The sequence below is a fragment of the Rutidosis leptorrhynchoides genome, chromosome 1, assembly GCF_046630445.1.
Source record: "Rutidosis leptorrhynchoides isolate AG116_Rl617_1_P2 chromosome 1, CSIRO_AGI_Rlap_v1, whole genome shotgun sequence".
In the NCBI taxonomy this organism is placed as follows: domain Eukaryota; kingdom Viridiplantae; phylum Streptophyta; class Magnoliopsida; order Asterales; family Asteraceae; genus Rutidosis; species Rutidosis leptorrhynchoides.
Window position 1 is genome coordinate 652259575 of NC_092333.1, and position 24771 is coordinate 652284345.

Consider the following 24771-nt stretch of genomic DNA (forward strand, 5'->3'; position numbering starts at 1 on the left):
AGGTAGTGAGTCGCGTGTGGTGTGGATTCACTAAGGCGCATGTAGTTTTCGGCCAGCCTTCATGTTATTGGATGTGTAAACTATTGGTTGTTTTATACGCCGATGGTGGGGTCGTAATGTAACAACCAAACATCGAATAACCCGAAAACACAACTCATTTTTTTAAATAAAAACGGTCTGGCAGTTTGCGCGGTGCGCGCAGCCATGCGCGGCGCGCGTTTACGTGTAAAATTAGATCAGGAAAACAAGCCTGCCAGTCCCAGCATTTTTTAACCGTTTGCGCGGTGCGCACCAAATTGCACAGCGCGCATTTGTACTGATTGCCAGATTTTCTCATAAAAGGCCATGACTCCAAAACCCAAAACCATACAACGAAATTTCGGTTACCACCCAAGGTAGTTTACATAAATTCAAAGATTAGAGTTTACAAAAAGGGTACCACGACCCGTACAACACCAAAGTATTTTTCGACCCATAAGTTTAAGTACCAAACAAAAGACGAGCATGGTGTTTGGGATTAAACTATCCAAAACCTAGGTCGAATTACAAAAGCCTCCTCTAACAAATCCAAAGAGATAAAATCTCTAATCCAAGCATATACCCTTGCCCTTGTCCACGCCGGAGCCTAAAAAGGTAAACAACGAGAGGGTAAGCAAAACGCTTATGAATGCAATAGTTATACGTATACATATATAATATACCTACTTGGAAACACTTACACACATACCGCATACATGCTAGCAACACAATTAGCTTATCATCGCAATTACAAAGCTATTAACCTCCAATACCACAAGCTAGCATAACGATATAACTCGAACAATATAATATGCTTACACTATAACACAATAATCATGGTCAACCAATTGTACAAGGAGTGGTACTCGAATTTCCCACCGGTGTTCATAACAACTATTAGAGTACTTAACACGTCGTACACTAATCCCACGGGTGGCATCTTAACACGTCGATGCTTCACCCCGAGTGGCGTCTTAGCACGTCGACGCTTCACCCGTGATAACTCTTAGAGTGGCATCTTAACACATCGATACTTCACTCCGAGTGGTGTCTTAACACGTCGACACTTCACTCGTCATCATACATGGGGTGGCATCTTAACACATCGATACTTCACACCGAGTGGTGTCTTAACACATCGACACTTCACTCGTCTCATGAACGTGGTGTCTTAACACATCGACACTTCACAACTCACGCTACACAAATAAATACATTATATACCTACGCATATAATTATTCCACTCACCTTCAAGCCTTTCGTGAATGATAACCGAGCTTGCAACCTTCAATGTAATGTATCTATTACATTAAGCATATAATCAATCACATAATCAAGTTGGTCAACCAACTCATTCACCATCCTAGTGTCATTTTGACCCATAGTGCAATTTCAGCCCATTTACACTCTTAACCCTAACATTGGGTCAACCTCGTCAAAACCCTAACACTTAGCCCAATATGGTTTTAATACACTTGTCAACACAAGGTTATTGCATTTTCACACTCATTAAACAACTTAGGTCATTAAAGACCTATTTGACCCATTTCAAGGTCAACACACCCATTTGGGTCATCAACGCACCCAAATAACACCCATTTACTAAATATCCAAGTGTGTTAGTGATTAACTAACTATTTAAGACTCATTACACCAATTATCACTTTAAAACCCTAGGTTAGTTCTTCTTGAGTCCCCATGACTCAATCTTAACCAAAAGCCCCCAAAATTACCAACAATGGGTTTTAGGTTCATCACTAACCCAAAACCCTAACCCTTAAACAAGTTAAAGTAAGGAAATCAAGATTAGGACTTACCACTATACTCAAAATGTAGCTAGGGACTAAAGGAACAACTTTAAAACTCAAGCTTAAGCAAGACTCCTTCTTCTTCTTCCCCAAAATGAGCTTTCTCTCACTAAAATCTTACTCTCTCTCTCTAAAATGAATGTGGAAGTGATAAGGTGGATGAAAATGAAGTTATGGCACCCACCAAATTGACCTTGGGGCCTTAAACAAGTTCAACATGTGAAACTACCAAAATGCCCCTTTAGAATAATTAAAATCAAGGAGTGAGCTGTCAGCGCGTTATGCGCGCCGCACATCCAAGTGCACACCGCGCACTTCCTCTTTCGCAGATTCCAGCTTCTATTATTTATATACAATATATATACAATTCGGATTCGGGTCTTACAACTCTCCCCCACTTGATTCGGATTGCGTCCTCGCAATCCACTCCGCATGACAAGCTGGAAGATATACCAAAACAAACTCTTCGGATTCCCATGTGAACTCGGAACCCTTTCGATGATGCCATTGGACCTTAAAGGTCCTCACCTCCTTGTTACACAACAATTTAACCTTTTCATCAAGGATAGCTATCGGTTCTTCCACATACTCTAGCTTGTTGTTCAAGGTAATCTCATCTAATGGCACCCAAGTCGAGTCATCCGCAAGACTCCTACGGAGATGGGAAACATGAAACGTGTTATGAATCCCCGCAAGCTCTTCGGGAAACTCTAGTCTATAAGCAACCTCACCAACACGTGCCAAAACCTTGAAAGGACCAATAAATCGAGGAGCCAACTTTCCTCGCTTTCAAAATCGAATAACACCTTTCCATGGCGAAACCTTAAGCATCACCATGTCACCTTCTTGAAACTCAATCATTCGCCTTCCTTTATCGGCATAAGATTTTTGTGTATCTTGCGCTGCCTTAAGTCGAGCCCGAATCATCTCAATCTTACTATTCATCTCTAAAACCAGATCGGTACTCCCGATTTCCCTTTGAACCACCTCCCCCAATAAATAGGAGTTCGACATTTACGCCCATAAAGCATCTAATAAGGTGGCATTCCAATACTAGTATGGTAACTATTATTGTACGAGAATTCCACCAAGGGCAAGTGCTCATCCCAACTACCACCGAAATCAATAACACACGCCCTTAACATATCTTCCAACGTTTGATTCGTACGCTCGGTTTGACCTTCCGTTTGAGGATGATATGCTGTGCTCATTCTCAATTGATACCCATATCTTCATGAAACTTATTCCAAAACCAAGACGTGAAACGAGTGTCTCGATCTGAAAAAATAGATATAGGAACCCCATGTCTCGATATCACCTCCTTGATAAACAACTTGGACAAAGTCTCCGACGAGATCGTTTCCCGAATGGGAAGAAACAAAGCACTCTTCGTCAATCTATCAACTATCACCCAAATCGTATCATATTGGGTTCTCGCCGTCTTTGGTAAATTAGTAATGAAGTCCATGGTAATGTGTTCCCATTTCTATTTCGGGACTTCTAATGGTTGTAACTTACCACACGGCTTTTATGCATTGCTCAACATACTTAACCACATCACGTTTCATGCCGGGCCACCAATACTCTTTCTTCAAATCATAGTACATCTTTGTTGCACCCGGATGAATAGAATACTTTGACTTATGTGCTTCATCAAGTAGCACCCTTCGGTAATCACCCATCCTAGGTACCCACACTCTACCTTGATAAGACAACAAACTATGCGGGCCTAAGGTAATGGACTCCGTTTACTCCACGATTCGTTCCTCATGTTTGTTGTTAACAAAAGCTTCAATTTGAATCTCACCAAGCTTTACAAGAAAATCGTTAGTAATAATCATGCGTAACGATCCTACTCGTATCGCCGGATGTTGACTCTTTCTACTTAACGCATCCGTGACCACATTCGCCTTTGCCCGGATGATAAAGTATCTCACAATCATAATCCTTCACCACATCCATCCACCTACGTTGACGATAATTCAAATCTCATTAATCAAAGAGATGTTTCAAACTCTTGTGATTCGAATAAACCGTACACTTGACACCATACAAGTAGTGACGCCAAATTTTCAACGCATGAACTACCGCCGCCAATTCAAGATCATGAGTCGGGTATCTCTTTTTGTGTTCCTTTAATTGTCGAGAGGCGTAAGCGATGACCTTACCCCTTTGCATTAGAACACACCCAATTCCGTTTAATGAGGCATCACAATAAACCTTCATATCTTCAATCCCTTCCGGTAATACCAACACCGGAGCTTGACACAATTTCTCCTTTAATAATTGGAAAGCAATCTCTTGCTCGTTTTCCCAATTAAACCTCACGTTCTTCCTCGTCAACTTCGTCAAAGGAGAAGCAATTTTAGAAAATTCTTGGATAAATCGACGATAATAACCGGCCAACCCTAGAAAACTTCGAATTTCCATAGGCGTAGTCGGTTTTCCCCAACTCTTCACCGTTTATATCTTCCCCAGATCTACTTGAATACCTTCTCGATTCACAATATGGCCAAGGAATTGCACTTCCCTTGGCCAAAATTCACATTTGGAGAATTTTGCATACAACTTTTCCTTCCGCAACGTCTTCAATACTTCACGCAAATGGTGTTCATGTTCCTTCATACTCTTCGAATAAACAAGTATGTCGTCAATGAACACAATAACTGACTTGTCCAACATAGGTTGGCACACTCGGTTCATAAGATCCATGAATGTCGCCGGTGCATTCGTAAGACCAAAGGGCATAACCACAAACTCAAAATGCCCGTAACGCGTTCGGAAAGCCGTTTTCTCTATATCTTCCTCACGGACCCGCACTTGATGATAGCCGGACCGTAAGTCAATCTTAGAAAAATATGTTGCACCTTGGAGTTGGTCAAATAAATCGTCAATCCGAGGCAACGGATAACAATTCTTGATCGTCACTTTGTTCAACTCCCGGTAATCGATGCACATCCGCATACTACCGTCTTTCTTTTTCACAAATAACACCGGAGCACCCCATGGCGAGGAACTCGGTCGAATAAAACCCTTTTCAAGCAACTCTTGGGTTTGATTTAATAATTCTTGCATTTCCGTCAGCGCTAAACGATAAGGAGTTTTAGCAATGGGAGTAGCTCCCGGAACCAACTCAATGCGAAATTTAACTTGTCTTTCCGCCGGAACACCCGGTAACTCATCCGAAAAAACGTCTTCAAACTCATTCACTACCGGAATTTCATGAATAGATGGTGGTTCCTCACGAGTATCAACAACATGGGCAAGAAAAACCACACCACCACTCTTAAGAAAACGTCGCGCCCGTGCATAAGTGCATAATGGTACGAGTCTTCTTCGTTTATCGCCATGAATAATCAACTCTCCCCCACTTGGGGTCTTCACACGAATGAACTTATCATGGCATGCAATATCAGCTCTATAAAGATCAAGCCAATCCATACCAACAACAATATCAAACTCACCCAAAGTCATCGGAATGAGATCAATTTTAAACGTTTTGGTACCAAACACAACATTACACTCCTTACATACATCAACCCCTAGCACCGTCTTGCCATCCGCTATTTTGACTTCTATCGGATGACTTAACTTAGCTAGCAGTTTGTTAAGCTTAAACACAAATCTTGGCGACACAAATGACAAATTAGCACCACTATTAAATAGTATCCTTGCCTGATTAGAGTTAACCATGAAAGTACCTGAGACAACTTCTTTGGATTACTTGGCCTCCTCATTAGTCATCAAATAATTTCACCCCCGAGCTGTACCCGCCGCTTTCTCCAATTTCTTAACATGATCACCCCACAAGTCGGGACACTCCGTCCTTCGGTGCCCTTCTTTACCACAATTGAAATAGGTGAGCTTGATTATAGATGATGGTTTCGGACAATCACGATCCTTATGACACTTTTGTCCACAATTATAGCACGCATAAGAAAATTCTCCGGAAGCACCTTTCTTCACACTACCAACACTCTCGGAGCCCTTCTTGTTCTTCTTGTTTGTAAAGTTCGAATGACTCGAACCTTCAAACTTTCTTTTGCCAAACGTAAAGCCACTCTTTATCAAAACGAGCGACTCGAAACCTTTGGCCATATCAAACAACTCATCAAAGCTTTTGATGGCGTTCACACTAATCTTTTCTTGATAATTATTGTTCAAAGTTCGGTAAAAGTCTTCCTTCAACATGTGATCATTACCGACATACTCCAGGCAAAATTGGGTCTTTGCCAAGAAAGTGGACTTAGGAGTGTTCAAGTCCATTGACCCTTGCCTCAAGGTACGCAACTCGTCTTTGAGCCTTGAAAGATCGGCCGAAGTTCGGTATTTCATGAAAAATTCCACCTTGAATTCATCCCACATGAATTCCATACATTGTTCTTCACCGTAAAGTTGGATTTTTGCATCCCACTACAACTTGGCATCACCCCTCAACATGCTACAACCATACCTCGTCTTCTTATCGAGAGGGCACTCACAAGGAATGAGTGCCCTCTCGATAAGTGGGTTAAACAATGAAACGAAAAGGAATGACACATACATATACACGTATACACCTTACCGCCCCATCTTACTCAACAATCGTCGTACATCACTTGTTTGACCTGATTTGCACCCGTAACAATGGTAGCTAGTCATTGTTACTCGAGCATCTTGCATTAACTTGCTAGTACAACGTCTATTTCGCTTGATGGATTCCAAATACAACACAAAACAGATAGCGCAAGGTTAGTTTACATAAACCTATGCACTAACCAAACCCGGTCCGACCCGAAGTTCTACAAGTCCCGCATAAAGCGCACACAATAAAGTCTAAGTCTATGCACCTATCTCAAGTCACCTAAATCCCTTAGACCATGCTCTGATACCACTTGTAACAACCCAACATCGAATAACCCGAAAACACAACTCATTTTTTTTTTAAAATAAAAACGGTCTGGCAGTTTGCGCGGTGCGCGCAGCCATGCGTGGCGCTCGTTTACATGTAAAATCAGATCAGGAAAACAAGCCTGCCAGTCCCAGCATTTTTTAACCGTTTGCGCGGTGCGCACCAAATTGCGCGGCGCGCATTTGTACTGATTACCAGATTTTCTCATAAAAGGCCATGACTCCAAAACCCAAAACCATACAGCGAAATTTCGGTTACCACCCAAGGTAGTTTACATAAATTCAAAGATTAGAGTTTATAAAAAGGGTACCACGACCCGTACAACACCAAAGTATTTTCGACCCATAATTTGAAGTACCAAACAAAAGACGAGCATGATATTTGGGATTAAACTACCCAAAACCTAGGTCGAATTACAAAAGCCTCCTCTAACAAATCTAAAGAGGTAAAATCTCTAATCCAAGCATATACCCTTGCCTTTGTCCACGCCGGAGCCTAAAAAGGTAAACAACGAGAGGGTAAGCAAAACGCTTAGTGAATGCAATAGTTATACGTATACATATATAATATACCTACTTGCAAACACTTACACACATACCGCATACATGCTAGCAACACAATTAGCTTATCATCGCAATTACAAAGCTATTAACCTGCAATACCACAAGCTAGCATAAAGATAACATATATATATAACTCGAACAATATAATATGCTTACACTATAACACAATAATCATGGTCAACCAATCGTACAAGGAGTGGTACTCGAATTTTCCACCGGTGTTCATAATAACTATTAGAGTACTTAACACGTCGTACACTAATCCCACGGGTGTCATCTTAACACGTCGATGCTTCACCCCGAGTGACGTCTTAGCACGTCTACGCTTCACCCGTGATAACTCTTAGAGTGGCATTTTAACACGTCGATACTTCACTTCGAGTGGTGTCTTAACACGTCGACACTTCACTCGTCATCATACATGGGGTGGCATCTTAACACATCGATACTTCACCCCGAGTGGTATCTTAACAAATTGACACTTCACTCGTCTCGTGAACGTGGTGTCTTAACACGTCGACACTTCACAACTCACGCTACACAAATAAATACATTATATACCTACGCATATAATTATTCCACTCACCTTAAAGCCTTTCGTGAATGATAACCGAGCTTGCAACCTTTAATGTAATGTACCTATTACATTAAGCATATAATCAATCACAGAATCAAGTTGGTCAACCAACTCACTCACCATCCTAGTGTCATTTGGACCCATAGCGCAATTTCAGCCCATTTGCACTCTTAACCCTAACATTGGGTCAACCTCGTCAAAACCCTAACACTTAGCCCAATATGGTTTTAATACACTTGTCAACACAAGGTTATTGCATTTTCACACTCATTAAACAACTTAGGTCATTAAAGACCTATTTGACCCATTTCAAGGTCAACACACCCATTTGGGTCATCAACGCACCCAAATAACACCCACTTACTAAATATCTAAGTGTGCTAGTGATTAACTAACTATTTAAGACTCATTACACCAATTATCACTTTAAAACCCTAGGTTAGTTCTTCTTGAGTCCCCATGACTCAATCTTAACCAAAAGCTTCCAAAATTACCAACAATGGGTTTTAGGTTCATCACTAACCCAAAACCCTAACCCTTAAACAATTTAAAGTACGTAAATCAAGATTAGGACTTACCACTATACTCAAAAAGTAGCTAGGGACTAGAGGAACAACTTTAAAACTCGAGCTTAAGCAAGATTCCTTCTTCTTCTTCTCGAAAATGAGCTTTTTCTCACTAAAATCCTAGTGTCATTATGAAACCCACAAAACTGACCTTGGGGCCTTAAACACGTTCAACATGTGAAACTACCAAAATGCCCCTTTAGAATAATTAAAAGCAAGGAGTGAGCTGTCAGGGCGTTATGCGCGTCGCGCATCCAAGTGCGCACCGCGCACTTCCTCTTTCGCAGATTCCAGCTTCTATTATTTATATACAATATATATACAATTCGGATTCGGGTCTTACACGTAAGGACCATGTTGTGTGAACTATTGGTTGTTTTATACAGAGTCACCTTTATATGTGATTAGTGATGCGATAGCCGTGTTTCGTTCAGATGTTGTTAAAGGTGTGACAATAGTCGATTTTGTACATCTTGAGTTTAGCATTGCCATAGTCGTTTGGGATAAGAGTGGATTTAGTCGTTTGCTTACGATTTTATGATAGTGCGTCTTGGTCGCATTGCACACTACAAGGGAGGTCAAGTGGTAAGTGTTATCCGTAAGGGATCGCTTTTGTTTGGTCTTCATCGGTTTGATTGTTGACCTTATGTTGAGACGTGGTTATTTTTAGCATTGTACTTGGTATGGTACGCTAAGGGGTTGATATCTCGGTACGAGATTGGTTGGGTTTTCCCGATGTGAGGGAATGAGCAAGTATTAGTGCTCAGATTTGTGGATTTGATGAATCGCGGGTAACGATTTAGTTGTTAAAGGTGACTCTGTGAAAATAATTTCCTAGAGGAGTTGGAAGAATACGTGGCGATTGCGCGTATTCTAAGTGATTGTTATAGACTACAGATATTGTGGGTATTGCACGGCTCGAAATACGTGCAAGTGTGTATTTAGTTAATGGACTAACCTTCAGGATAACGAGAAGTGTGGTGAAAGGCGGATTGAAACATTTGTTTGAGGACCGTAGAGTGCAGGTCCGGACGGTTAAGTGACTAGGATCACCAGGACGTGATCGAATTTAAGTGGGGGAGAGTTGCAACATCCCAAAATTCTGTCCCAGCTTTAAGCCGTGCCGCGGGCTATAACGTGACCTGATGGTGATTTCCTTTGAAATACTCGACATGGAAATTCAGCTTTAAGCCGCGCAGCGGGCTTCCCAGCCTCGCCGCGGCCTATAACGGGAGAAAGTGCTGGACATCATTTTTAAAAAGGAATAAATGAGGGCATTTTTGTCATTTCACGTATGGGGCAGATTTAAGCCCCAATTCTGGTCCACTCATTCATTTATTTTATTTTCTTTTCCATTTTTATTCCACCATTTCTCTCAAAACATAAATACTTCAAATCATTCAAGTGGGATTTTGGAAAGGAAGATTCGGGTTTTGATCGAAGGCGTAAGAGGCGACTTTGTTCTCCTCGTTCTTAGCTACAAGGTGATACTAGTGGTAAGCTCTAACTCCGAATTTTATTTTCGTGTTCATCATCTAAATTTGGGGCTTTTGGCTTGTATGTGCATAAATGAAACCCCATTAGTTGTTAATTGAAGATTAACATCAAGATTTGGGTTTATTGTTGTTGGCGGGTTTTGAGTTTAGTGAACAAATGTAAGCTTGTAAGACTTGCAATGAGTGTAATCACTAGTATTTAGTGATTATTGATGCTTTGGAAACCATTTGGGTTCAATTGGTTGACTAATTTTGATTAGAGTCAAAATTAGGTTTTGGTGATGATTATGACCCAATTGTCGATTTAATAAGGTTTATAAACTTAAAATGAGTTAAGTTAAAGTATAAATTTGAGTTAATGGCGTTTAGAAGTCAAAACTAGCAAATGGTGAGATGTTGACTTTTAAGGGTCAAAATTAGGGTTTATGGGCGATTTTGAGAATGTTAAGTGTTTAACACTTGTGTTTGAGTTTAATTGGCATGTTAGGACCATTCTCACTTGTGTTAGTGATTATTGGTTAGTTTAGGCGCGGTTTGTGCTTGGAAGTGCATTTAGGTCGAAATTGCACTAGTTGTCAATTTGGGTTGATTCGTATATCCACCCTAATTATGTTACTTGTTATGTGATTAATGGGATAGGTATATTCCATCGGCGAGTTGCGGATTATTTCGGTGGCATTCATCAAGGCAACAAGGTGAGTGTTAATATCCTATGTGCATATGTATGTGTAGGATGGGTGCGGGTCGGGTGAAGTGAACCTCGGCTATAGAGCTCACTTCACATATAGGTGGATTTGATGGACTTGTGTATAGGTCCAATTGGCACGGTTGTGCGTTTTGGTTGATCACCTTTGGCGAGGTGCACATTTTGTGTGTACGATATCACATGGTCTTGTGATGTGGATAATTTCGATGTCGTGGGATTTGGTATTTGAAATGTGGTTGAGTAACCCCGATGATGTGGATTTGTATAATCCCGATGACGTGGGTTAGTTGTGAGAAGTGAGTCACGTGTGGATGTGGATTCACGATGATGCGTGTAGTTCAGTCATCTTATTGAGGTAGTGATCTCGTGTGGTTGCGGATTACTAAGGCTCGTGTAGTTCGGCCAACCTCGATGTTGTTTTGTTATTGAAGATAGTAGTCTCATGTGGTTGCGGATTTACTAAGGCTCGTGTAGTTCGGCCAATCTTCATTTTGGTAATCGGTAGTTGAATTCGGTATTGGGTTAAGAGGTTAACCTTGGGCGGTTTACGCTTTGTTTATATATATATATATATATATATATATATATATATATATATATATATATATATATATATATATATATATATATATATATATATATATATATATATATATATATATTGTAGTATTGTCGTGATGTAGCTAACCCTCTGGGTGTAGCTTATTTGGCGTTGTTCATATCGTCGTTGGTGAACTTACGTTGTGGTTATATTAGCTTGTTGTATAGCGATCGTATGCTATGCTTATCTTAACTTGCCTTTATGCTTGGATGCTCCGGTATGCGTTATTTGATTATTACTATGTGGCGTTTCCATTTTATGCATATATATGTATGTAGTATATTTTCACTCACTAAGCTTTAGCTTACCCTCTCGTTGTTTACATTTTCATAGATTTGCATGGAGACGGTGGCTCGAGTAAGCGTGGGAACTAGTGGACTTCCGTAGTTTGCTTTAGAGGACGTGCTTTTGGATTTATTAGGTTTGGGTAGCGTATCCCCAATCACCATGCTCGGTTTTGTTGGAAATTAAAATAGCCGGGTTGTGTTTGTCCATTCGGATATTTAAACTATGTATTAAACGTTTAAAAGTTTATTGAACTTACTATTGTTGTTAAAGGTGTTTTTGGAAACATAATTGAGACCTAAATATTAATGTATTTAAGAAAAAAAAATTACGGGCTGATTTAAATACTGGTTGGGTTGTTACATAAGTGCTATAATAACCGGGTTTTAAGTGCTCGAAAGATTGTGCGTGCTTTTTGTAATATTTTCATCTTGTATAAATTTAGAGAGTTATGTTTGGTATATCCACGCCCCATCATAATAGTATTAAACTAGTCCGGTCCGGCTCGCGCGGTGCGGCGGGGTCTTTCGGCCCGCGTATTCATATTTAACACCGTTTTTTTACAGAAGGAAAAACGACCCATGTGTTGTGCGTCGTCGTTGGTGTCGCCGTCTTTAGCGTTTTTTAAAATCTGTTCGGTTCAAACGTAGTTAGTTTCTTTTTTCTTTTTTTATAAAATTATTTCGAGCCTGATAGTGTTGGCGAAAAAATTTAACTCGCGGGGAGCAGGAAGATACGAGTTGTCGTTGTGTTTAGCGTTTTTTTAAAAAGTGTTTGTTTCGAACGTAGTTAATATCGTTTTTTCATAAAATTATTTTGAGTCTGACGCTGCTGTCGGAAAAATTTAACTCGCGGCGAGCGGGAAGATACGGGTTGTCGTTGTGTTAGCGTTTTTTAAAAAGTGTCCGTTTCGAACGTAGTTAGTTTCGTTTTGTTCGTGAAAATATTTCGAGTTTAACGGAGTGTTTGGTGAAATTTAAATCGGAGCGAGGAGAAAGATACGGGCTGTCGAAGGGTTCGGGTGAACTTTTTATTTTAAGTTAGGAAATTGACAGTTTACCCCCCGAAGAACAGGTTATATTTTTTAAGTGTGCAAAAGTTGGAGGGGGTGTTTTGTCTTTTTTGAGTTTGGTTTTGGTTGATTGTCGTTTCATATGGTGAGGGGTGGCAAAAACGACCACAAACCCCACCACTTTTAGTATATATATATATATATATATATATATATATATATATATATATATATATATATATATATATATATATATATATATACTAGGTTTTTTGAGCCCGTGCGTTGCACGGGTGTGTACAAATCAGTGCAAAAAAATGTAATTTTCAATTCATATTGGTATGTAAATAACGATACTAAAAAGTAAGAAAAGTATAAGAATTATTTAGGAGCCCGTGGTGTTGGCAAAATTTATAAATTGTGCGTTGCACGGTGGGTAAAATAATCGTGCAAAATTAAATGATTTTTTCAAACAATGTTTCTTTTAAGTTTAAGAGCTCGTGGTATTGACAAAGTTTAAAAGTTCTTTTGAGTTTAAGAGCCCGTGATGTTGACAAATTTTAAAAGTAATTTTGGCTGGTGTTAGTAACTTAATGTTTCTACAATTTTTTTTTCTCACAATCGATATCTTTTTAATTATATATCAGTTATATATTACGTAATATTTAAAGAAAGTATGAATACATTGAAAATAAGTACCTTTAGATCAGTAACACTATATCATGTATGTAAATAACTATGAGTACATGTATATCAGTATAGTTAAGTTATATTTATATGACTATTAGTATATGTAAATGACCATACATGATACTCATATGTAATTGACTATGCATTAATAACTTATATTTAATTCAGTAGTACATTTAACTTAAATGTAATAGGATCAGTATATGATTGACTAAACATGAAAATCATACATGCTTAATAACTGGAATGTAATTAAATCATGGATTGATTTAAATCCATTCTTAATATATTACGACATTTCATTATAATATAATAATAATAATACTTGTAAATAATATATATAATCCATAAATAACTTTCAATCACAATCAAGAATAACTTTTTCGTTTATATATATAGGTTTTAGAGCCCGTACGTTGCACGGGTGGGTAAATAATCGTGCAAAATCAATTGTGTTTATTAAACAATTACAAAGTAGTTTTTACAGGTAATATTTTTGACAAAATGATAATAATTGATAAAATTACTATTTTTCTAACACTTCATATAATTGTTAGTGTAGCCCGTGCATTACACAATAGTTAAAAAATAGTTAAGAGTCACTTTTTAATTTTGTTGTATCAGGATATTAGAGCCCGTGTGTTTCACGGTGAATAAAATAATGATGTAAAATTAATTAATTTTTTCAAATAATTATTCTTTTGAGTTTAAGAGTATATTGAGTTATTTTATAAATTCATTTTTATTAATAATATTATTTAGTAAATAACTAACTTAATTATTTAATTAATTTAGTTATAATTTTAGTTACTCCTTGTTAACTAAATTAATAATTTATAATTAGTAGGATTATAAAATAAATTTATATGTAAGCGGATTTGGATCCATTATGAATAATCTGGGAAATAGAGACTTTAAGTTGTTGGACGAATTAGGAATCTAAATATCATTCCAAAAAGGTACTTCATTGCCCAATCAAGCCTTTCGAATCCATGTTTTATATAATTGTTTTCTATTTATAATTGTAATCTATACATATCTATGTAAATCTATACGTATATATTAAATTATAATTAATAATTAATTTAATTTAATCACAAAATAACAATTAAGCAAAAGCAAAAATAATTTAGAGCCCGTGCGTTGCATGTGTAAGTAAAAAACCGTGCAACTCAATTGAATTTATCAAATATTTATTGTTTTGAGATTTAGATAAAATAATCTCAATAAAATGTGATACGATATGTACCAATGAATAGTCAACCTTGCTGTAATTGTTAAAACCAAATTGAGCTTTGAGCCCGTGCGTTACACGATTGTTAATAAACGAAAAAAATATACGTTTAATAGTATCGAGTTGGTATTTAAAAAGTGTTGACTTAATTTCAAAAACATCATCCAACATTAACAAAAAAATAAATTCAAATTCAAGTAAACTACTAACATATAACATATGTAAAGTGATTAAATCTCAAATAAAATTTGACGTAGCTAATTTGTTTTATATTAATAATAATTATAATAAAATTTTTAATAATTATAATATATGATTATAATTTTATATTTAATATTTAATTGACATTCCTTAATTGTAAATATTTAAATGTATGACTCGTTTTTAAAGAAAAATCCAAATAAAAAAAAAATGCTCCGATCAATGTCTGTTTCTCTACATACTTTAATTTGATAAATTTTAATTTGTATACCTCGTTTCTCAACTTAAAAAACCATAAACACAAACCTAGAGTTAAGGCTTATGTGAACTGAGTGATAATAAATTTTAATAAAAAAAATTGAGAAAAAGGTAGGCGGAGAAATTTGATAGAACGGAGTTTAGATTTGGAAGGAGATATAAATAAAAGAATAACAATAAAATATGTTCGGAAGTGAATAGGATATAAATAGGATATATATATATATATATATATATATATATATATATATATATATATATATATATATATATATATATATATATATATATATATATATATATATATATATATATATATATATAGGGTGAAGATCCATGGAGAACTCATGGTAGTAGAGAACTCATGGAACTCGTGCAGATTCACTAAATATGCGTGCAGATTCACATATATTTTTTTTTTTTTTGCAGATTTTTTTTTTCTGTTCAGATTTTTTTTTTTTGCAGATTCAGTCATTCTGCGTGCAGATTGACGATTTTTTCCAGTTTTTTTTTTTTTTCAGATCGACTTTTTTCAGTTTTTTATGCAGATTGAGTCAATCTGCAATTTTTTTTTTTTTTGCAGTTTTTTTTTTGCAGATCGACTTTTTTCTGTGCAGATTTGACTTTTTTTTTTGCAGATTGAGTCAATCTGCGTGCAGATTGACGTTTTTTTGCAGTATTTTTTTTTTGCAGATTCACTTTTTTTTTCTGTGCAGATTCGCTGTTTTTTTTTTTTGCAATTTTTTTTTTTTTTCAGTTTGTATTTTTTTTTCCCATAGATTGAAGCTCAATCTTCACATAGATTGAAGTTCAATCTATGAGTTCTATGGGTTCTCTACATACTCTAGTTCTCTAGGGATTCTTTCACTATATATATATATATATATATATATATATATATATATATATATATATATATATATAATTAGAAAATTACACATAAGTAAATACCTTTTTGTTTTATATATATACTAGATTTTTGAGCCCGTGCGTTGCACGGGTGTGTAAAAAACTGTGCAAAAAATATAATTTTAAGTCCATATTGGTATGTAAATAGCGATACTAAAAAAATATGAAAAGTATAATTTAAGAGCCCGTGATGTTGACAAGTTTTAAAGATTATTTTGAGTTTAAGAGCCCGTAATGTTGACAAGTTTTAAAAATTCTTTTAAGCCCGTGCGTTGCACGGTTGTGTAAAAACCGTGCAAAAAAAATATAATTTTCAGTCCAAATTGGTATGTAAATAGCGAAACTAAAAAAATATGAAAAATATAATTTAAGAGCCCGTGGTGTTGAGAAGTTTTAAAAATTCTTCTTAGTTTAAGAGCCCGTGATGTTGACAAGTTTTAAATTTTTTTTGAGCCCGTGGTGTTGACATGAAATACGAATTATATATAATCGTATGCCCGAGAGTTTTAAGGATTAGTGTGGATGGGCATTTAATTTTTTGCACATAAGATTTAAAGAATCTATATCTATATATGGGAAATGGAGACCTAATCTTTAGAGGAGCTTACGTACAGTTTAACATTTCTTATTTTATACTACGTATTTTATTTATATAATATAATAGTAATAATTGTAAATAAATAATATATATAATCTATACATATAACATTCCATAAATAACTTTCAACCACAGTCAAGAATAACTTTTTCGTTTATATATATATATATATATATATATATATATATATATATATATATATATATATATATATATATATAGAGAGAGAGAGAGGTGTTAGTTCATCTACAAACAACCTTAGACCATTCGTAACGGTAGGGGGCGTGAGTTGGGGGCGTGTGTTGCTTTTTGATGACTAGGACGTGTGGGTGGTTTGAGTGAAGTAGTGGTGGTGTGAGTTTGTAGTGTGGGTTAGTGGAAAGCTGATGTGTCATTTTATTTTTAATTTTTCTGTTTTATTTATTGCTTTATTGAATTTATTATTAATATTTTCAAATTTATTTTTTAAAATTCAAAAATAAACGGATTTTATGTTATATTTATTTCTTTTATACACGTTACTATTAAATAAAACAATATACATACAAACTTAATTAATAACTAAGTTAAAATTAAAATCAATATGCATGTTAATTCAGGTGACATCGGTATATATTTATATTACCTCGTATATATTACAAGTATAAATTGTAATATAATAAAAGATAAATAAATATAAATAGTTATCCCTCACCCACCTACCTTATCGTCAACCTTCTACTCCTCTTCATCTTCTCTAAAAATTCTTAACATCTTCTCTTCTAATTCACTACCTCTTCATCTTCTTTAAATTCTTAGTTTCTTACCATCTTCTCTTCTAATTCACTGAGGTATTTTTTTATATATTATATCTTCATATATTTCTCTATCCATCATTAATTAATTTTTTTCTACTTGAACCATATTACCATGTGCTTCCACAAGTATATCACCAATTGAAATCGGCCACGTGGCAAAAGACCACTCCCCACCCCGTTGCTGGAGCCGTTGCCAGGCCACGGCCAGGCCGCCACGCGCCCTCACCCACGCACCGATACCCCATGTGGGGAGGCGTTTTCGGCTGCCATGTCACCTGCGACGCCGTGGGTTGTTACCCGATACATGTTAGAATTGTAGTGTATTTAGATTAAGTTATTAGTTTCAATTTAGATGTATTATAATGTTTTCTTTAAATTCTTGTATCATTCTCTCATTGTTTCCCGTATATATAAGATCATCAACATACAAGGAAATAATGAGAGTGTCAGAGTTACCTTGGGTTTTGATATAGAGTGTGGGCTCACTTTGACTCCTCCTGAATCCTGTACTTGTGAAGTAGCTGTCAATGCGGCTATACCAAGCACGTGGTGCTTGTTTAAGTCCATATAGAGCTTTCTTTAGCTTCAGGACTTGGTCTTCTTTTCCTTTCTGAATGAACCCTTGTGGTTGCTCGACGTATATTTCTTCTTCGAGAAATCCATTTAGAAAGGCTGATTTTACATCTAGTTGGTGAATCTTCCACCTTCGTTGAGCTGCTAATGCCACAAGTGCTCTTATAGTGTCTAGTCGAGCTACTGGTGCAAAAGTTTCGTTGTAGTCGACTCCTTGTTGTTGTGAGTAGCCTTTAGTTACTAGCCTTGCTTTGTGTTTTTGTATAGAACCGTCAGGGTTGAGCTTTGTTTTGTAAACCCATTTAACTCCAATGATTTCTTTATTTTCTGGAGGATCAACTGTAACGACCCTACTTTTTTCGTTATCTTTTACCGTTAATTGTTATTCGTGCCACGTCATTTCTATGACCTATATTATTATTTTTGAAATAATATATTAATTATTATGTGTTATATGAATATTGGTATTCATATTTTAAATTATACGTTCCTAAGAGTCGCGGATTTCTATCCGGCGAATCTTTTCGGTTTTCAAACCAACGGTCGAGTTTTTGGGATTTTTAAGTCCTAATTATTTTAATTATGATATTTTGATGTCATATGATTATATATAGTGTTTATATATTTTATCCGTCGCGTAGTTGTTATCTCTCCGAAAAATCAATCGCGTAGTAGCGTTTTCGCGTTTCGGGCTTCGATCGGGCGTTCGGGCTAAAAGAAATTACATATTTATCATTGTGGGCCATGTGGGGCCCACCCCATTCAGTTGTTGGCCGAAAATTCCCTTAGGGAGGGGGTGGTTTGTGATTTTATTTCATTATTCCATTTTTCATTTTCTAAACACTAGCATTTCCTCTCAAACCTAATTACTCCCATTTTATTTTCTTCCTCCTCTTCTCTTTTTTTTTGAGCCGTCACCCTAGCTCCACCAAATCATCATCATCTTCATCTAATCTTGCATGGATCATCAAATAGATTGCATAATCGGATTCTACACAACGATCTCTACGCGTTCATATCATTCAATTCTTGAATAGGGTATAAACCCTAACCCTAGAACTTTTGATTTTTCATTATATTTCTGTATTTTGATTATAAATTAATAGTATGATGATTACTTGTTGTTGTAATGGTGTTTGTATGCATAGAATTACTCGTAAACATATGTTTTCGGTTTGATATAATTTGGACAGCAGCTTTTTCGTGTGTTTCTGACTTTGTAACTGATATAAAAGTTAAAATAAAGTATATAAATGAGTTCCTCTCATCAAGACATTAATTTTAGACACCGGATTCATGTCGTTTCGATTCCCGGAACCATAGTTATGATCAAAGTGGTATTTTATTAAGATTGAATGTGATTTTGGTATGAACCAGGTGTGGTCCGACCTTGTGATCATATTTGGTGACTTTAGGGTGTGTTAGTGTGTTAGGACTGATGGTGGGGCGAACTTTCATGTTCGGGTCATCTCAATCCGAGCCACGAATCACCCGTTACGTCTAAAACACGTTTTTGATTAAATTGAAGTTCCAAGTAGTGTATTGGCTGTATATCACGACTTGTGGCCTGTTCTTGGTGTGTTCTTGAGTGTACCAAAGTGTCGGGTGGTTTGATTAGGCAGAGATATATGTAAGGCTCGCCGAAAACCGACACCCGGGGCTCAAGATACGACCCGATGAACTTTTGATTTAAAATTTATGATTAACTATTGAACTTATGATAAAAATAATGGATTTCATTATCATTTAATTACTTATGATAAAAAAAGTAATTATTATTATTTAAGACTTATGATATATATTTATTATATCATTTAATTATTACTTATGATTTAATTAAAATTTTAATTAAACTTTTAATTAATAATACTTTTATTATTAATGAAAAATACTTATGGTAAGTATTAAACTTATATTATGAGATTATTATAATAAGACTTATAATAAGGATTAATTAATTATTTAATTATTATAAGGCTTAGTTATCATTTAATTATAATTTAATTATTAAATACTTATGATTTAATGATTATAATTAGAAACTTATGATATGATTAATAATTCATTATTAATTAATAATACTTATGATATAATTTAAAATTTATTATTAATGAATAATACTTATATTATGACTAATATTTAATTAATTAATTAAATACTTATGTTATATTAATTATATCATTTAAACTTATATTAACTTTAATAATTCATTTTAATTTAATTAAACTTATGTTATGACATAATTAGACATATTTAACTTTAATAAACGTTATAACTTACACTTTTAAAATTTATGTTGACTATGTTTGACCAAGGTTGACTTTTGAGTTGACTTTCGGTTGACTTTGACTTTCAGTTGACTTCTGTTGACTTTCTAAATAAGGAAACTTTCCTAACTTAAAACTTTCTAAAAATAGAAACTTTCTAATTTTGGAAACTTTCCAAAAATAGAAACTTTCCAAAAATAGAAACTTTCCAAAAATAGAAACTTTCCTAAAATAGAAACTTTCCAAATATGGAAACCTGCTAAAAATAGAAACTTTCTAAAAATAGAAAGTGTGTGTCCGTACGCTGTTCCGATCAAACCGATGCATGTTGAGTATTGTTCTATGTCTACTTGCAACATGTACAATAGCTATCATACTAAGACTTGACCTAAGTTAGTTATTTATATCGACCTGCTTTATCTATAGGTCGGCGTTGTGATCATTCATGATCACTTTACTTCATTTGCTGTTCGCATAATTGTGTGGTTACTTCGGTTGCTATTAAGGTGAGTTATAGTCCCATTTTTCTATTTTAAATCTTTTGGGATGAGAATACATGCAATTTATTTTATATTTTGGACACATGTGGAAGTTGGTTTAAATTATTCATTGTGAGTTGAACAAAAATATTCCCTAGTCTGGTAACTGTAATCACTGGTTTCTACTGGTGAACGCGAATCCTATGGATAGATCTATCGGGTTTGACAACCCCATTTCGAGCTAGTCGCGCTAGCAATTTATAATCGGAATGTTTAGTACTTCGTATTTTGTTGTAGATACACTTGTTCGGTGTATATTATTTATTGTGTTTGGCAAGGGTAAATAAAGGGTTAAGTGGTTACCAGGTGGCTCACGGAAAATGGAATAATGTTTTATTATATGTTTTCTAGCATATAATTTGGTGGTTTAAAAAGGACTTTTATGTTTTCAAACATAAATTTTTATTGTTTAAATTAAATATTGTTGGCAATATTAAACCTATAATTCACTCAACATTTTTGTTGACAGTTACTCGCATGTTTTATTCTCAGGTTCATGATTGATTGCTTCCGCTGTGCTTAGAGAGTCTGCATATTTATGATGGCAGCTTTTGTTAAACATTAACTTGCATTCTATTTTGTTACATTAAATAGTGGTTGTTTGTTGACTTTGTTTTGGTCAACTTTTGGTTGAAGTATTATTGTATAGTTTTTCTAAACTTATACATTTTAGTAGATTTCCTTTATAGGAAATCATTTTTAAATAAAGAATGCAAGGTTATTTTATTAAATTCATATAGAGTTTCGATCAAGCTGTGGGACCAAGTGACGGAGCCGTTAAGTGTTTTGACAGAGTCGTCACAGTTGGTATCAGAGCTCTGGTTGTAGGGAATTAGGCCGCATTGATGTCGTTACCCGGGTCAATAGGGTGCATTAGTGAGTCTAGTCTACAGCCCGGCCTATTATATATTATTATATGTGATTATTTGTGTCGTGTTGGTATGTATATTGTTATCATACATACATTTCTATTATGTTCTGAATCCGGGAGGAACTCCCATTCCGATTTAAACGTATTCTCCGACTCATGCGAGTTCATCTTTTAAAGGAACACCTCGGTTAGTGAAACCGAGGGGGTGTCATTCTTGACTTCTGGAATTCTCGACATTTCTATGTCATAATTAGTGTTTATTGATATAACGTTTAAGTTACATTACGTGTTCTAGAATTCTCGGCATTTCTATGTCATCTATTATGGTTATGTATATAACGTTTGAGTTATATTACGCGAGATGTCATTCTTGACTTCTAAATGCTCGGCATTTCAATGTCAGCTATTATGTTTAGGTATATAACATTTTTGTTATATTACGTGCATTTGTGCCGTTGTGCCTATGTGCTTTGGTTGTTGAAACGGAAAACGTCATTCTTACTTTTAGAGATTCTTGGTACTTCGAAGATATTTTTATGTCATCGTCACCCCTATTCATTACTTTCGATGTCTTTGTCTCTTGTGCTATCCTTAGCACATTGTTAAGAAATTGTTTTAGGGAAATTGTGTTGAAATTCGAGGTTGACCACGTGTCCTGACCTTATGTAGTGATATTGGAATGGAACTATGAGTTAGTGAAATATAATGGCGTCAGGCCAACGTGATTATATTACTTTAATTTATAAAAAGTCCCAATATTGTGACATGAGGAATAGAAAGCGAGTCAAAGAAAATTTGTACACCACTCATTCGGAAATTCTAACGTTATTACATGAGTAAGGAAGATACTCATTATCTTATTTGTTGATATGCGAGAGACTCATCTTAACCGAACTACTTACCCCATGTTTTATCATTCATAACTCGCTTGTTAGTGACAGCTTCGCACGTGACTAGTTTTGACCCAAGGACTTGTGTCCTGATAAAAGTCAAAACAATATTTAACTCATTGGTTTTCATGACCTCGTAGCATTTATTGATTAGATGTCGCAAGATGATTCAAGTCCATCACCTGAGCTTTAACGATCTTACTTCAACTCGTAACCTCTGTGATGCGGATACCCTGCTTTTCATTAAAAATTTTACACATTTGTGTAATTGGGCGGTTCTCACGAGATTTATGGGCGAATAGAAGTAATGAAATACTTTGTCATGTATACTATTTATAAAATCATATATGTACGAATGAATTCAAATGGACAAATTTACCCTTACCTATTTTGGCTAGTATACACTAATTTATACCTTCAAAATTATTTTAAAACCACTCTTATTGAGTTGTCTAGTTAACTCAAATTGATTTACGTAAAATGGTATACGTTGTACATACTTCTAAATTTACTAAGAGCTTCGTTCCATTTATGGGGTTACATTAGACGTTTAAAGCTTTTTCAAAACTTCTTTGATTGATTACATTAGAATTTTCGCATTACTCTACAGAGTGTTTGGATCACATTTCTTCTCATCCTCCGTTTAAGGATGAAAATTTACCATTAAGTCCATTGATAGAAATTCTTACACCAGTTTGGATGCCGGTTTTATAAAATTTGTTGGAAAGTCTTTGCGCTCATAGAATTTTCCCTCTTATGGTTGGACATGGCCGAAACGCAGACCGATAAATCAAGTTTCTGGGGTACACTCGATGGTCACCTTATTGTAGAAAAGGCGCTAGGTGGGTTTCTACCCCAACTGTTGTTATAATGGGTATCATGGATATATATTACTCTAGACCGTTTGAGGAGTTTCTACTCTCAATTTTCGCTGTCAACCGCAACACCCTCGTAAACATCAATCCTAGGATTCGATACTTTAGGGTGCACGAAATTATTTTTGGAGATTCATCTCACCTGGAGTCGGCCATTCTTTATAACCCATGATTCGCGTTCTTTTCATCCGCACATAAATTTAAGAATATGGATGAATCCTAGACTTCCTCGCTCATTGTACAAGGAAGTTCACTCTCGTTGAATTATCACACCTTTCATACGTCTTCCTTTCGGAAATATAATGAAAATTTACTTTGGAGTCCATGATCCTCGTTAACTCCTTTGAGAGAATTGCCTTAAATATCTATGTCACCGATGTGACTACTCCATATTTATTTCTTCCTTCATTATTGTAACTTTATTTCATCCGTCCCAGTTCGTCCCCTTGGGGAGCTCCCGTTTTGTTCGTTGAGAAGAAAGATGGTTCATTTCATTTGTGTATTGATTATCGTGAATTGAACGAGCTTACTGTTAAAAACCGTTACCCTCTTCCGAGAATTGATGATATGTTCGATCAACTTCAAGGTTCATCCGTTTATTCTAAGATTGATCTTCGTTCCGGTTATCACCAATTGCGCGTTAAAGAAACAGGTATTCCGAAAACCACTTTCTGAAGTCGTTATGGTCACTACGAATTTCTGGTTATGCTGTTCAGATTGACTAACGCACCTACAGTGTTGATGGACCTCATGAGCCATGTGTGTAGTCCTTATATGGACAAGTTCGTTATCGTTTTCATCAATGATATTCTTATCTATTCCAAGAGTGATCAAGAGCACGAAGAGCATTTGAAGTTTGTGCTGGATTTGTTAAGAAAATGAGAATTGTATGCTAAGTTTTTCGAGTGTGCATTCTGGTAAAAAGAATTTCAATTCCTTGAACACGTTGTTAGTAAATAGGGAATCCAAGTTGATCCTGCCAAGATTGGGGCAATTGAGAAGTGGGAAACTCCGAAAACTCCTACTCAGATCCGTCAGTTTCTAGGATTGGTAGGATATTATAGAAGATTCATTCAAGATTTCTCTCGTATAGCGACACCTCTGACTGCTTTAACGCGTAAGGGGGAGAAGTATGAGTGGAAGGATGAACAAGAGACTGCTTCTCAAATTTTGAAGAAGAAGTTGACTACCGCTCCGATATTGTCACTACCTAAGGGTAATTATGATTTTGTTGTTTATTGTGATACTTCGCGTCAAGGCTTTGGGTGTGTTTTGAGGCAGTGAAAGAAGGTTATTGTATATGCGTCATGACAGTTGAAGATTCATGAACAGAATTATACAACCCATGATTTAGAATTGGGAGCTGTTGTGTTCGCACTCAAGATTTAAGACATTACTTATATGGGGTCAAAAGTACTGTGTACACTGATCACAAAAGTCTTCAACATATCCTTGATCAGAAACAGTTGAATATGAGGCAACGAAGATGGGTTGAGACGTTGAATGATTATGATTGTGAACTTTTATATCATCCGGGAGAGGCCA

At 35.7% G+C, this 24771-nt stretch overlaps 1 pseudogene; it reads right to left on the reverse strand.

The window, feature by feature from the left end:
- LOC139849911 (protein RAE1-like) overlaps window positions 1–24771 on the reverse strand; it is a 268156-nt pseudogene that overhangs the window by 150708 nt on the left and 92677 nt on the right.